Source organism: Schistocerca serialis, chromosome 7, assembly GCF_023864345.2.
Source record: "Schistocerca serialis cubense isolate TAMUIC-IGC-003099 chromosome 7, iqSchSeri2.2, whole genome shotgun sequence".
Classification (NCBI taxonomy): Eukaryota; Metazoa; Arthropoda; class Insecta; order Orthoptera; family Acrididae; genus Schistocerca; species Schistocerca serialis.
The window spans coordinates 50,023,657-50,040,639 of NC_064644.1; positions in this window are offsets into that span (position 1 = coordinate 50,023,657).

Sequence of the window (16,983 nt, forward strand, 5' to 3'; positions counted from 1 at the left end):
TAACATCTGAGGTCAGCAGTCCCCTAGAACTTAGAACTACTTAAACCTAACCAACCTAAGGACATCACACACATCCATGCCCGAGGCAGGATTCGAACCTGCGACCGTAGCGGTCACGCGGTTCCAGACTGAAGCGCCTAGAACCGCACAGCCACACCGGCCGGCAAACCTAAATTTAGGCAGTGTTTCTATTAAATGTCGATTCCATACAGCATGCAGTGTTGACAACGCCATACCTTTCCTTCTAATTTTCTGAGTTGTTCCATAAGATATATTAAATAGAGTGCATTTACATAATCTGTAAATATCTGTGAGTGACTACACTAAACACATCCTCTTACATTGTCCATGGTAATATAATAAGCTTGTTGGTGGTCTGCCATCTGTTTTGCCCACAATTGGTCACTCAACTTCATATCCCACCAAACTGCTACTCACGGGTATCTAGATGAGTTGGCTCATTCCAGTTGAAGCTCACTAATGATGTAGTCACAGAATACGTCATTTAGTAAAACGCAGGTTTGCATATCTAAATGCTTGAAGGAAGTTGCTAAATGTTGTATCGTTCTAAAATCATATCAAGATCTTTTTTGCACACTTGAGGTTTCTATTACGCCATCTACCCTAAAATCTATAGCTTGAAACGTATCACCATACAAATTTCGTGCACGTATTATAGCTTGCACTTCGGAACAACGTGCAGTTCATCGAGAAACACAGATCCTCGGTTCACTCCCCCTCCCCTGCTACCCTGTTATCACCTGTTGTGTAAGTACCAAGATTATTCTCTGGGACTTCACCAATCATTTATTCATTAACCATTTACTACAGTATACGAAACGCCGTGCCTATAGAGCTGCTGCTGCTGCGGTACTAAGGCTGTACTCGCCAAACAAGAGTCGCGTAACGCGCCACTGTTAATGTAATAGAGCGATACTCGTTAATTACGCAACGCACCGAAACAAACACTGCGGAGGCACCTGTGCAGCTGCTTCTCTGGACCGACACAAAGGATAAAACGTCTAAATTAGAGCTGCACAGCTGTTAGTCATATGTTGTTGTGGTCTTCAGTCCAGAGACTGGATTGATGCAGCTGTCCATGCTACTCTATCCTGTGCAATCTTCTTCATCTCCCAGTACCTACTGCAGCCTACATCCTTCTGAATCTGCTTGGTGTATTCATCTCTTGGTCTCCCTCTACGATTTTTAACCTCCACGCTGCCATCCAGTACTAAATTGGTGATCCATTGATGCCTCAGAACATGTCCTATCAATCGATCCCTTCTTCTAGTCAAGTTGTGCCACAAACTCCTCTTCTCCCCAATTCTATTCAATACCTCCTCATTAGTTATGTGATCTATCCATCTAATCTTCATCATTCTTCTGTAGCACCACATTTCGAAAGCTTCTATTCTCTTCTTGTCCAAACTATTTATCGTCCATGTTTCACTTCCATACATGGCTACACTCCATACAAATACTTTCAGAAACGACTTCCTGACACTTAAATCTATACTCGATGTTAACAAATTCTCTTCTTCAGAAACGGTTTCCTTGCCGTTGACAGTCTACATTTTATATCCTCTCTGTTTTGACCATCATCAGTTATTTTGGCCCCCAAATAGCAAAACTCCTTTACTACTTTAAGCGGTCCATTTCCTAATCTAATTCCCTCAGCATCACCCGATTTAATTCGGCTACATTCCACTATCCTCGTTTTGCTTTTATTGATCTTCATCTTATATCCTCCTTTCAAGTCACTGTCCATTCTGTTCAGCTGATCTTCCAGGTCCTTTGCTGCCCCTGACAGAATTACAATGTCATCTGCGAACCTCAAAGTTTTTTATTTCTTCTCCATGGATTTTAATGCGTATCCGAATTTTTCTTTTGTTTCTTGCTCAGTATACAGATTGGCTAATATTGAGGATAGGCTACAACCCTGTCTCACTCCCTTCCCAGCCACTGCTTCCCTTTCATGCCCCTCTACTCATATAACGGTCAGTATTCATGCTGCAGATGGTGCGTACACAACCAAATATAACTCAGCTCAGTACTGCGGAATTGGTGCTTAATAGAATACAATACATACTTACTCTCCCTTCAGAAGAGAGTCGGAAATATTAAGAAAAAGAGAAATACATCCAGTGATCAAAAGTATCTAGACAGCTTTAAGTAATGCGAAATTGACCACTAGATGTCACGAGAGACAGACCCGTCAATACAAAAGGAGACAGGGAGTATTGTGTTATCAACAGAGATGCAGTAACAGTAGAAAGACCTGGTCAGGAAAGCTGTGATTTCGAACGTGAACAAGTCATTGCATGTGGTAACTGAGATTTGGGGTAACTGAGATTTGTGACACAGTTCAAGCTCACACCCTATCTTCCCTACCCTTTCACTGTTAGGCAGTAGTCGTAGGTCATGAACGGTCATGACGCGATCCAAAGTCATAAACAGCCCAAGTGACCTAAGATAGTCCAAGGTTATGTGACGTCACAAAGTTACCCAATTCTTAAACTTCTTTGGAATGAGCAGATTCTTTGGTCAAACCCCGTCATATTTCATTTTGTTGAATTTCTACTGATTCAAATAAAATTTTTCAATGGAAATACCCACATAACCAGTGCAACCTCCCACTTACATATTGCGCCGATTTGCTAAGAGCCCTGTAGCCACAACGCTCTGTGTTCCAGTTCTGTTAAGTTCAGTTTTCTTACATTGCAACCAGTTTCAGTAAATTTCGCAATGCAAATAGCGCAGTTTGCTAAGTATAACCTCTCCTTTTGCATATACAACCATTTGTCCTATGCTTTGGCGTCAAATGGTTCTGAGTTCAAACCCCGTCATGTGTGATTTTCTAATTCATCATTTTTTTCATAACATTTAATGTTTAAATAATTTCAAACAAGTTGGTACGTGTTCTAAGTTAAAACGGCATCGAAGCTGAAAGGCAAAGGGTTTTTTCTTTAATTTCAACCGATTTAAGTGAAATTTCACACAGCAAATAGCGCAGTACCTACACACAGCTAAGTGCAACTACGCACCCACCCCGCGAAATTCCACTGCTCCCGTCCACCCCTCAAAATCTCACTGTCTCCAAGGTGTCACCGACCCTTCTCAATAACCTCATCTCGTACAGCCATTGCGAAGACATTGGGATATTACCACTCAAGTTAATTAAACACAGACGTTATGGGCTTTAGGGTTCACTTGCTTCGCTGCCAGCCACTGTATATTATGTAAACGGATTCTTTGGAAGGGAAAGCGATAATTTTTTATAAATATATTATATTTTCCATAAAATTTCGTCCACATTTGTCATCTATGACATTTCTCCAGCACTGAAGACAAAGTTTCCCCAAATCTTCCATACATCTATGTACCCTACTACGATCACAAGACATTTGTTATCGTATTGCGGAATGATAGACAAAATCTCAGACTATTACTCAGTGAAGAGACTCAATTTTTTTCCTGCGAGTTGCACTTTCTTCATATACGAAGCAAAATGAGTAGTCATGGTCATTTATACATCCACTATCAGCACTTCCTGTGACAGATGATTGATCATACACAGAGTGTAACTACACAGAAGAACCAAAGAAAGTGATATTGGCATGCATATTCAAATACAGAGATATGTAAACAGCCAGAATACGGCGCTGCGGTCGGAAACACCTGCACAAGACAACAAGTGTCTTGCGCAGTTGTTAGATCGGTTACTGCTGCTACAGTGGCAAGTTATCACAATTTAAGTGAGTTTGAACGTGGTTTTGTAGTCGGCGCTTGAGCCGTGGGACACAGCATTTCCGAGGTAGCGATAAAGTGGGGATTTTACCGTACGACCATTTCAAGAGTGTACCATGAATATCAGGAATCCGTAAAACATCAAATCTCCGACATCGCTGCGGCGGAAAAAAGACCCTGTAAGGACGGGACCAACGATGACTGAAGAGAATCGTTCAATGTGACAGAAGTGCAACCCTTCCGCAAATTGCTGCACATTTCAATGCTGGGCCATCAACAAGTGTCGGCGTGCGATCCATTCAACGAAACATCATCGATATGGGCTTTCGGAGCCGAAGGAACACTCGTTTACCCTTTATGACTGCACTACACTAAGCTTTACGCCTCGCCTGGGCCCGTCAACACCGACATTGGACTGTTGATGACTGGAAACATGTTGCCTGGTCGGACGAGTCTTGTTTCAGATTGTATCGAGCAGATTGACATGTACGGATATGGAGTCACCCTCATGAATCCATGGATCCTGCATGTCAACAGGGGACTGTACAAGCTGGTGAAGGTTCTGTAATGGTACGGGAGGTGTGCAGTTGGAGTAATACAGGACCCCTGATACGTGTAGATACGACTCTGACAGGTGACACGTGCGTAAGCATCTTGTCTGATCATCTGCATCCATTCATGCCCGTTGTGCATTCCGACAGGCAATTCCAGTAGGACAGTGCGACACCCCACACGTCCAGAATTGCTACAGAGTGGCTCCAGGAACACTCTTCCGAGCTTAAACACTTTCGTTGGCCACCAAGCTCCGCAGACATAGACATTATTGAGCATAACTGGATGTCTCGCAACGTGCTGTTCAGAAGAGATCTCCATCGTCTCATACTCTTCCGGATTTATGGGCAGCCCTGCAGAATTAATGGTGTCAGTTCTCTCCAGCACTACTTCAGACATTAGTCGAGTCCATGCCACGTCATGTTGCGGCACTTCTTCGTGCTCGTGGGGGGCCCTACCCGATATTAGGCAAGTGTATCAGTTTCTTTGGCTCTTCAGTGTAAATTCCCTTTACAGAATTTGAGGGCAGGTGCCTTACACCAAAATAAGAAGATATGTCCAGGAAACATGAGCTCTAAAATGCACACTTAAGAACTATGAACACTTATTCATCTTCGTTACTGTGAAGCACATCTCTTCTGTTGCAAGCTCTTTGCTTTCCGTATTTCGGTAGTTATTATGGGCGTAAACAAGAAAAATATGTCCATTAAACAAGGGCCTTAAAATGCATGCTCTAAGAGCTCTGAGCACTTCCGCATCTTTGCTACTGTGAAACAAATCTCTTACTGAACAAGTGCACATAGCTCTTTAGGTATGCATTTTAGAGACCATGTTTCTTAGACGCTTATTTCTTGTTTTGTTCCATACTACCTCCTCCGGAAATAAGGAAAGCAAAGAGCTTGCGGTAGAAGAGATTTTTTTCATAATATCGGGGATAAGGAAATGCTCGTAGCTTGACAACCAATGAAATTCAGTTTGAGAGAAGCCTAAAGGATTTATTGGTGACCAACTCCTTCTACTCCATTGATGAATTTCTCAGTAAAACCAACTGATTTGTATATATACAGGGTGTTACAAAAAGGTACGGCCAAACTTTCAGGAAAGATTCCTCACACACAAATAAAGAAAAGATGTTATGTGGACATGTGCTCGGAAACGCTTAATTTCCATGTTAGAGCTCCTTTTAGTTTCGTCAGTATGTACTGTACTTCCTCGATTCACCGCCAGTTGGCCCAATTGAAGTAAGGTAATGTTGACTTCGGTGCTTGTGTTGACATGCGACTCATTGCTCTACAGTACTAGCATCAAGCACATCAGTACGTAGCATCAACAGATTAGTGTTCATCACGAACGTGGTTTTGCAGTCAGTGCAATGTTTACAAATGCGGAGTTGGCAGATGCCCATTTGATGTATGGATTAGCACGGGGCAATAGCCGTGGCGTGGTACGTTTGTATCGAGACAGATTTCCAGAACGAAGGTGTCCCGACAGGAAGACGTTCGAAGCAATTGATCGGCGTCTTAGGGAGCACGGGACATTCCAGCCTATGACTAGCGACTGGGGAAGTCCTAGAACGACGAGGACACCTGCAATGGACGAGGCAATTCTTCGTGCAGTTGACGATAACCCTAATGTCAGCGTCAGAGAAGTTGCTGCTGTACAACAACGCTTCTCAACAACAGATTCGGTGACCGGTGGATTGGTGGAGGCGGACCAATTCCATGGCCTCCACGCTCTCCTGACCTCAACCCTCTTGACTTTCATTTATGGGGGCATTTGAAAGCTCTTGTCTACGCAACCCCGGTACAAAATGTAGCGACTCTTCGTGCCCGTATTATGGACGACTGTGATACAATACGCCATTCTCCAAGGCTGCATCAGCGTATCAGGGATTCCATGCGACAGAGGGTGGATGCATGTATCCTTGCTAACGGAGGACATTTTGAACATTTCCTGTAACAAAGTGTGTGAAGTCACGCTGGTACGTTCTGTTGCTGTGTGTTTCCATTCCATGATTAATGTGATTTGAAGAGAAATAATAAAATGAGCTCTACCATGGAAAGTAAGCGTTTCCAGACACATGTCCACATAACATCTTTTATTTATTTGTGTGTGAGGAATGTTTCCTGAAAGTTTGGCCGTACCTTTTTGTAGCACCCTGTATACAACTTCTGCACAATTTCAGTGCAGTATTATGTTCATTGTATATATATAAGTACAATCTAACTTCTGCACCATTTAAGTGCAGTAATGTGTTCACTGTAAATAAGTGTTATAGTAGTTGTATTACATGTTTATTACCTTCTAAATAAATAAATAAACTTTTTATTTTAAATTCAGTTGATTCTTATTTGTAAAATGACTCTTTCATATAGTGTTCATTAAAACATGATGATCATTCCACTTGGGACCTGTGGAATGGTACATTAACTTATTTGTTTTAGTTGTAAATATTTGTCATGTATTGTTGTTTTTCTGACATGTTCTACATCCTGGAGGACCTCCTCACTACGTATCAATTGGAATGAAAGTAAATCTAATATAATATATAAAAACAAAGATGAGGTGACTTACCGAACAAAAGCGCTGGCAGGTCGATAGACACACAAACAAACACAAACATACACACAAAATTCAAGCTTTCGCAACAAACTGTTGCCTCATCAGGAAAGAGGGAAGGAGAGGGGAAGACGAAAGGAAGTGGGTTTTAAGGGAGAGGGTAAGGAGTCATTCCAATCCCGGGAGCGGAAAGACTTACCTTAGGGGGAAAAAAGGACAGGTATACACTCGCACACAAGCACATATCCATCCACACATACAGACACAAGCAGACATATTATTATTTTGGTCTTTAAATATGTCTGCTTGTGTCTGTATGTGTGGATGGATATGTGCTTGTGTGCGTGTGTATACCTGTCCTTTTTTCCCCCTAAGGTAAGTCTTTCCGCTCCCGGGATTGGAATGACTCCTTACCCTCTCCCTTAAAACCCACTTCCTTTCGTCTTCCCCTCTCCTTCCCTCTTTCCTGATGAGGCAACAGTTTGTTGCGAAAGCTTGAATTTTGTGTGTATGTTTGTGTTTGTTTGTGTGTCTATCGACCTGCCAGCGCTTTTGTTCGGTAAGTCACCTCATCTTTGTTTTTATATATAATTTTTCCCACGTGGAATGTTTCCTTCCATTATATTAAATCTAATATAATCTATCTAAAAATGGTTGATATGGCTCTGAGCACTATGGGGTTTAACATCTGAGGTCATCAGTTTCCTAGAACTTAGAACTACTTAAACCTAACTAACCTATGGACTTCACACATATCCATGCCCGAGGCAGGATTCGAACCTGTGACCGTAGCGGTCGCGCGGTTTTAGACTGAAGCGCCTAGAACTGCTCGGTCACACCAGCAAGCAATGCTCGTAGCTCTTTAAGGTATTCATTTTAGAGCCCACGTTTAATGAACTTTTTTTATTATTATTATTATCATTTTGAGCTTTTCCTCATTACAGAGGCTTATCTCCAACATAATAATTTACCTGGAAATGACAATACAAACAATAAACGTTCTTAAACTATACTCTCAAAATATTTCTCCATGTGTTTCGATCTTGCGTGTCCTCTTCCTCTGCGCCCATTCTCCTCATTGTGTGCTGTACATTTTGGAGCCAGGTGGTCACAGGTCGTCTTCTTCTTCTCCTCCCCTTCGGTTCCCACTCCAGTATCAATTTTGGTATTCTGGCTTCCTCCATTCGTCGTACATGCCCGTACCACTGTAATTTCTTCCTATCCATTACGTCATATATTCTTTCTTTTATTTCCATTCTCCTTATTACTTTGGTGTTCCTTATCTTTTCTTTCCTGGAGATTCTTGCCGATCTTCTCCAAAAGTCCATCTCTAGAGCTTGTAATTTTTTAATGTGCTTCATGTTAATTGTCCAGGTCTCCGTTCCATACAGAACCACACTCTCTAATATGGATTTGTATATTAATTTTTTAGTTCTGCTCATTACATTCCTGCTCCATAAGACTGAGTTAAGCATCCCAATGACCCTCCGTCCGCTACTAATTCTTTTATTGATTTCTGACTCTGATTTTCCCTCGATTTCTAAAATGGATCCCAAATAACAGAAAGTGTTCATCTTTTTGATTTTCTTTCCTTCAATGTATAGCTCATCTGAATCATTAGTCAAGTATTCTGTTTTTTGGTAATTAATCTTCAAACCCCAAGTTTTGTATGCTACTGCTAGTTGATTGCACATATAGTTAGCATCCTCCCCATCTTGTGCTACGACTACTTGATCATCAGCAAATAATAAATGATGTAGGTAAACTCCATCTCTTATTTCTAATCCCATACTATTACATTTACGAGACCATGTTCTAAGGCTAATATCTATATAGATTTTAAATAATGATGGTGACATGGGACAGCCCTGTAAAAGGCCTTTGCTTGTTCTAAATTTCTGTGAAAGTTTATTACCAACTTTCACTTGGCAAATGTTATCTTTATACATCTGTTGTATTATTTTAATCAAGGAAGGGTTTATGTTTGCCATATGTAGTGCTCTCCAAAGTAATTTTCTTGGAACAGTATCATACGCTTTTTCTAGATCTATGAAAATTAATCCTATACTTTTTGATTTTTCCCTATGTTTCTCCAAAATCTGTCGTAATGTGAAAATATGGTCTACACATGATCTCCCAGCCGTGAATCCACATTGTTCTTCTTGGGTTCTAAAATTTTTTTCCAGTTTGTTTTTAATTACTTTCGCAAAAATTCTCATTAATGTGTTTGTAACACAAATTCCTCGATAGTTTGAACAAATTTTGCGATCCCCTTTCTTAAATATTGTATTAATGTAACCTAGCTTCATTTCGTTGGGTATTGAATCTCCATGTATCATTTTGTTGAAGAGCTGTGTTATCAGTTTCACAACTTTGTCACCACCATATTTCAGACACTCCAGATTGATATTGCCTGGTCCCGGTGATTTACCATTCTTTCCTGTTCTCAACGCCTGAAGTACTTCACTTTCTAAAATATGGATCTCATCATCTTCATGTCCTTTATCTTCCCCTGTTCCTTCTTCTAGATATTCTTCTCTGTCCTCATTTAATAATTTTTGGAAATGCTCTTCCCATTCCTTTTGTGTTATCAGTTGGAGATTAGTTTTGCTTTTTGTATCCTGTCGAAGCCCTTTCAATACTGACCATGCTTCTTTTGCTCTCCCAAATCCTAATTTGCTATTCACCTTGGCACATGTTCTTTCCCATGCTTCATTTTTTGCCATCCTTATTTTTTTCGTCACTTCATTCTTCTTTTCCTTGTATATTGACCTTGTTTCTTCTGATTTATCATTCAACCACTGAAGGAACGCATTTCGTTTTTCTCTAATGAGGACCTCTAGTTCCTCTGACCACCACTCTGCTGCACGGTTGTGGTTGCTATCTTTTTTACCCAACACCTCTGTTGCTATGATTTTCACATTAGCTTTTATATAGTCATATATTTCCTCTGTACTTCCTTCAAATGATTCAACCAGTTTCCTTTCCATCTGCCTAATGATAATATAATCTATTATAGAACGAAGTTCTTTGGTGTTCTGTTGCCAAGTATATTTATGAATGTCTTTATGTTTGAAAAATGTGTTGGTAATTTTTAGATCAAATTGTTCACAAGTTGCAATCAATCGTTCTCCATTGTCATTATATTCGTTCTCTCCATGTTTTCCTACTATTCTACAAGATTCTCTAATTCCTACCCTTCCATTCAGATCTCCCATGATAATCAGTTCCTGTCTACTTGGGATTTTTTCAATAGTCTCCCTGAGGGTGTCCCAAAATGTATCTTTCTCCTTATCTTTTGTGTCGTTCATGGGTGCATATACGCCAATAATCACAACTTCCCTAGCAAATAATGTCATTTCAACAGTTATTATACGTTGATTGATGAATGTCCAATTTGTGATTCTTTCTTTCCATGATTTTTTTATCATAATGGAGACTCCTGCTTTGGCTCTTACTGCTTTTGATACCCCACTCCAGATATGTACATAATTATCCAGTTCTTCTTCTCCTTGGCCTTTCTTCTTTCTTTCAGAGAGTACGACAACATCCATGTTGAACATGTCAAGTTCTGCGGGGAGTAAATTTATTTTAGTGGAAATACCTTGCACATTCCAGCATCCAAACATAATTTTCTGTTTCTCATTGCCAGTTCGTCGTCCAAAGTTCCAATTTTTCCGAGGCATATTATTAGGTTTTTTAGCATTTTTATGTTTTTATGTGAGTGAGGAGCTGGCCCACCGCACAACCCCCAACCTGTAGGACCAGGTAATTTTTACTCAAGGTTTTCTTCCTTTAGCCTTTGATAAGCCAATATCATACTACAAGGCAGCAGTTGCTAGTTTTCGTCCACCCCGGGTATTTTATTTCCCCGGTACCCACCATATCTGGTGAGCATTCCCCTATCTGCCACCTGGGGAGGCGCCCAATGGGAGACCAGCAAACTCCACACGGGCTTTTTTTTTTTTTTTTGGTTCGAATAAACGTTACTGTCATATCGCTGAATATTGACCATTCCTCCAGGGACATCACGCATAAACAAGAGCCAAACGCCGCAAGTGAATTGCACGAATTTTATAAGGAAATAACGTTTTTAACGAAAGAATACCAAAAGGTATAGACATCTTTTGTATTTGTATTTCCAGAATAACCACAGAAGAAGCTTTATAAATAATAGCGAAATGCGTCTGGTGAAAAATATTCTTCTCTTATTTGCGGTAATCTCAGTTAAGAAAAAACACTAACAAATTATGTTTCTATTGTTTACGTAATGTGTTGAACGCATGATTATTAAAAAAGTTTGTTATAACAAAACTGCTATTAGGCTGCAAAGTGGCCGACACTGCAAGATGTTTCTTTTCGTTTGTGAGTTGTAAGTTCGGTTATTGAATGTTTTGAAAAATGGGCCATTTTTCAATGTAGTGTAGAATGGCTGAGACTGAAAAGGATGGGGAGCCGGTGAAAGAACAGGGTGTCTCAAACCGGAGACTACAACTGTAATGTGTTAAGTATCTAGAATAATTAAGATATTCACGCCACGTTTGGCTTACATGGCACACTATCTCAACAAAGCTTTTATGCCATTCAGCCAGTTTCAATAAGTACACCTTTGTTGGCATGCAGAACAACCAGTCTGTATTCAAACTCGACCCACACTCGGCGCAATATGTCCGTATCAACTGGGCCAGTGGTAGCAACGGTCTGATACTTTAAATGATCGCTGTGGTTGACGGATGTTTGGTAGAGATTGCCCCATAGACAGAGATGCGTCAATGTAATGTCTGGTGATCTAGCAGGTCAGAGAATTGGACCACCTCTGCCAATTCAGCGAGTTGGAAATACCTGGTATAGAACATCTCACTCAGTCTGAGCGAGTGATTTGCACTTCCCTCGACGCCCTACGAACAGATTTCTGCGGTGAAGCCAACTGTATCCGTTCTGTGTCGGCGTCACTTGTTCCAGGTCGTCCGGTATGATGCTTCGCATTAACGCTTCCTGTACGCATAAAATTCCTGTGCCGCAGGCGTATTGATGTCAACGATGGTGGTTGCTTATTATAGTGTGTTTGGAAATTCCTTTAAACGTACGGGTCCGATTTAGCCTCAACAAACCATTCCACACACCGAGTCTTATCTTGAACCATTAGATGGCTGAAAGGTATGGAGGAGAGTGCTGAAAAAGGAGACGAGGATTGGACCAGTCAAAACAGAAAGATGGCAGGAGGATAGGATTAGATGGCGAGGCTTATTTTCAAAACAGACTCTCCCTGTGGCTGTTCAAGATGATGTTGATAATCAGTATTTTTCTTGGCAGCACATTCATATTATCAAACTATTTGCAGATATTGTATATGATCATGATTTATAACTTTCATTTTTTGTCCTCTTCATGTGTCCACATGTTCTTCTACAGATACTAAATGAACTAAATGATTCGAATTGGTAGGTCACTTCAAACATTCTACTACATATAACATATTCTCTTGCACACTGCACATGTTCTTGCCAACTGGTTACAGGGCTTGCCAAGGGCATCGGGGAGGCTGTAGAGGGCAAGAGTGGATGGAGGTGTTGGGGTAGGGATGGAAGAAGCGTGGTTGGTAGGGGCATTTTGTGTGTGTGTGTGTGTGTGTGTGTGTGTGTGTGTGTGTGTGTGTGTGTGTGTGTGTTTCACTCACAACAACCTGGAACACACACAAACAAAACTTTGTGAGTTTTTCTGTCACATAAGTGGTCCGAGCACGGGGCTCACAACCCGAACCACATGCCACTGTTAAGCACTAATGAAGGACTGGGTCCCTTACTTCGATAGCACATAATTCATTAAGGTCAGTCCAACACATTTATTTCAAATATCATAGATGAAGATACATTTGAATCTGTCTGACATTAAACAGGAATAATAAAAACAATTTCAATATCAGCTGATTTAGTGCGTGAAGCGCGAGTTAGGCCAATAACCAGGTAAACTAAACAATTCACCGCAATTCAAAAGAAAGAGAAAAACAAAATTAAATCAATACACCCCACTGACCAATATCCAAAAAACCTTACAATACTACTCAAAAGAATACACTGAAGTGGGGAGCAGTCATTCACCCGACAGAACACTTCAAAATGAGTTCAATAACACAGCTGCGTGCCCCAGAAAACAGCAAGACATTAAAGACACTTCATTTGACGATTAACAAATACTCATTAACATTACGTCTCTCCCGTTTGAACTGCAGTGTCCCCAAGAAACAGGCGCTTATTCTGATAGAACATTTTTTTTATATGTTTAAATTACAGCATTAAGGAATTCCAAATCTTTCCCCTTTCTAGTCGGAGGCTGTGCTAGAAACACAGAATGTCACAGAAACACAGTTTCGCTGTGAAATCTCACAGGACACCCGAAGCAGTAACAGACAAGGGGTCGGCACCCACAAATAACACAGGCTAAGAGTCAGGCTGGGAGCACATCCTACGAGAACTTGCTCACACTATGCTCACCACAAACTGTAGACATTCCGGCCGAACATCCGCTTGCGGTGGCTGCCAGAAGGACGAAGCAACCGACAGGCCCACGCTGTGCTTCTCACACAGGCACCTCAATTTGCACAAACATCTAGGCCAACACCAACTCCGGACTCCCCTCTCACTGCGAGGCTTGGCACAGTTTATATGAAATGCCTTCCAGGCAACGACTAACCGCCGCAGGAGTTTCACGATTAGCAAACAGGCCCAGCATAACAGACGTCACACATGTGCATACGCCCGAGCGACAACTCCGCCAGTCTCACCGGCCGCCCCAAACCGACTGCCTCTCGCCGTCCCGCGCGCCCCAGCCGAAAACGCAAAGATGCTCATGCCCGGGGACGCGCCAAAAATACGTGCGTCTCGCGGGCCCCGAGGAATCGCTTCATGACGTCATCAGTAAGGCTGAAAGCGTGACAGCGCTGCCTGGTGACTAGACCTGTAATCAACTCTGTTGAAGTAAGTGACGTCACACGTTGGCCACAGCGTTTGTGCAGACTTGCCATCAGCTATTGCTTTGGAACGTCAAATCAATCCAGATTATTTGAATGAAGCTTCCATTAACAGAATTAAATGCAGAAAGAAGGTTTGAATGCGAATAATCTGGATTATGGTGACATAATAATCCGCAGCGTAGTCGAAGTTACACTTTAGAGTCTTACGTGATTGATTGAAGCCAATTGATAACAAATTATTGGTCGAAAGGCAGAGTGATTTATAGCATAACACATATTACGCATTGAGGACAATGTGTATAAATGTTTTTAACGCATTAACTGCAGCTTACCAATGTAGGCTAACTACCACTGAGACGTTTGCAGCACGAATTTGTCTTTGAACCCATACCAGCAGTAGCAAATGCGGAAAAACAAATCAAATGTGGTAAAGGATACGTAGTGGAACGCCCATTGCATTTTTCCAGTTTGTGTACGATATCTGTAAATAATATGCATCAAAACACGTCGGATGATTGTTCATTTTCTAATATATGTTTTTTGGGGATGACCCAGTAGTTTTATTTTTTTATTATGAGAAATGCATTAAATGTGGGAAAGTGCATTTAAATAAGCCGCAAACAAATATTAGGCAAAGCCACACGTCTGTCTGTTATCACAACCGTTATTTCTCATTCGCTGTGTTCCACAACTGTCGACGAAATTATCGCTTTTCAACCTAATGTAGACCTCAGACTATGCTATAAATAGTTATTACTCCAGCCAAGGTTTCTAGGGAAAGGGGGGGAAGGGGGCGAAATCCAGTATAGTGCTCTAGCCCAGATATGTGCTCTTGCCCAGTGTGTGTTACCGATATGCTTAAATTTTGATCGCTGTTTTTCTGTAAACAAACAGCTATATGCCAATCACATCTCCCTGTATGTAGTTTCTCAAAAATCAAGTTTATGTGATCTTAAGATAAAAAGAGCTCAATGAGGGAATATTAATAGATCCAAGCAGTAAGCCTACTGACATCTCCAAATTGTAAGACTGCTATAGATGCAAGTCACTGATTGTCAGTGTGTATCAGTGGGACAAAACATTTGAAGTAAATCACAAAGCTTAGGTTAGTTCAACTATTACTTCTTAATGTAGTAGGCAGTCACAATTTTCTTCCGTATTTTGATGTACATACATACTACACAAGCAACCAAATGGTACCTGGTGGAGCGTACCTTGTACCGCTACAAATCATTTTCTTTCCTGTTCCACTCGCAAACAGAGAGAGGGAAGAAAGGCTATCTACCATCCGAACCCATATTTCTCATGCCTTCTAAATTTTCTCAATAGTGTTGTACAAAAAGAACATTATTTTCCCTCCAGGGATTCTCATTATACTCACACATAGTTTGAAACTACTGGTAACCTATATAGCATCCAGATTCTGAGTTGCTTCAATGTGTTGCTTAAATCTGACCTGAATCTCAAACATTGGAGCAGTACTCATGAATGTGTCACATAATTGTTCTATACGGGTGGTGTAAGTGATCTTCCCCTCATTTCCAGTCACAAACTATATTCATCTTCCCAGAGGAAGGAAGTAACAACCCTGAAAGCTAGAAAGGTTTTTTTTTTTTTTTTTTAAATGCTGTTTTTCTCTCATACTTTGTACAAGTCATTTCATAATTTTACAATGAGTACTGTCAGCTGTTCATATAATGGTAACATTAAAATCCTGTTAATTTGAACCTTAGTGTTAACATTAACTAGCAATTGCATTCGTGAGTCGAAACATTATGTTTAATTATAGTTATAGAAGGAGAAGCTAATAAAATATTTTTTTTACTTTGTATTTTTTTATTACCTTAGGATTTTCAGTTTTCTGCCTGATGTCTAGCAGCAAACTGTTAAAGACTTTCAATCAGAATGTGATATTCCATTCTGAATCGTAGGCAGGGATGTATAGTCTACATGGACATTGTTTTTACTTCCAGTATTTTGCAAGTTCATTTCACTGAACAGAGTAAAATTACCCTTATTATGAACAACAAATACTATTAGGGAGTAAATATGTCGACATGTAAGTGAAAGACTCCGAAGGGCTCTGAAAAGACTTCTGTAAGAAGCTGCGCTATCAATTTTACACAATAATTTTACTCACATGGATAAAAAGTTTTGTTAACTTGCCACATCAGATTTGAATAAAATCGCAAGCTTTTCATAGCAGCCTCCATCACCGTCACCAGTAATGGTACTGGTGTGGTATACTGTAGCAGCACATTAAAAGTGAAACTTGCTGGCCGATTAAAACTGTGTGCCCGACCGAGACTCGAATATCCGCGTTTCGAAAACTACCAGCGATATTGGCTTGCATGAGAGACGACGTCATGCCATGATATGACGTCATGATTCCTTGGGGCCAAAAATAACAACCTGACCGCTGATGATCGACCAGCGATCTGGCTCAAACAGTCGCGACACTCACTGCTGTAACCATGGAGGTAAAAATAAGAGGAGTTGTCATGACGTCACAAACTTGAAGCCGACCCAAGAGAAGGTCCGCCATGTTAGCTACCCCAAAACATTCGCTTCTGGTGGTTTGATTCCGTGTAGTCGTGAAGTGTTTTGATAAAAAAATGCCGGCTGCGTCGCTTACGGGTGTACTAATCGTTCTGATTGTAGTCTAAAGTTTAAACAAATCACATTTCATTCGTAAGTGGACTTATTTAAGCGCTATTTTCTTATATATACTTGAAATTCTGATGCACTGTAAAGTTTTACAGTATGGTTTTATTTCTGTGATTTAACTTTAGATTTCCATCAATCCAAGGCGAAGAGCTGCCTGGAAGTGAGCATTACACTTGGTTTTCACTGTGTGGTTATTCTGAAGTAAGTGAAAAGTCCTGGCAAGAAATATCCTGGAAATGGGGACTAATGTTTTAAAATGCAATAATTTAATATAAAACTAATGTAACTACATGTAGTTAATTAAATCTTCAGTAAAATGTGTGGAACACCTGTTACAGTGGTTAAATTATAAGTACTTAAATGGTTACATATTTGTTAAAGCAAAGTCCCCTATCGAAGTCCAGGCTTAGATCATTACATTAATCACTGTGTTGTTGTATTACCCTGTAAATTTCTGTTCTTTGCCACACTGAATGTCATTTGGTAGA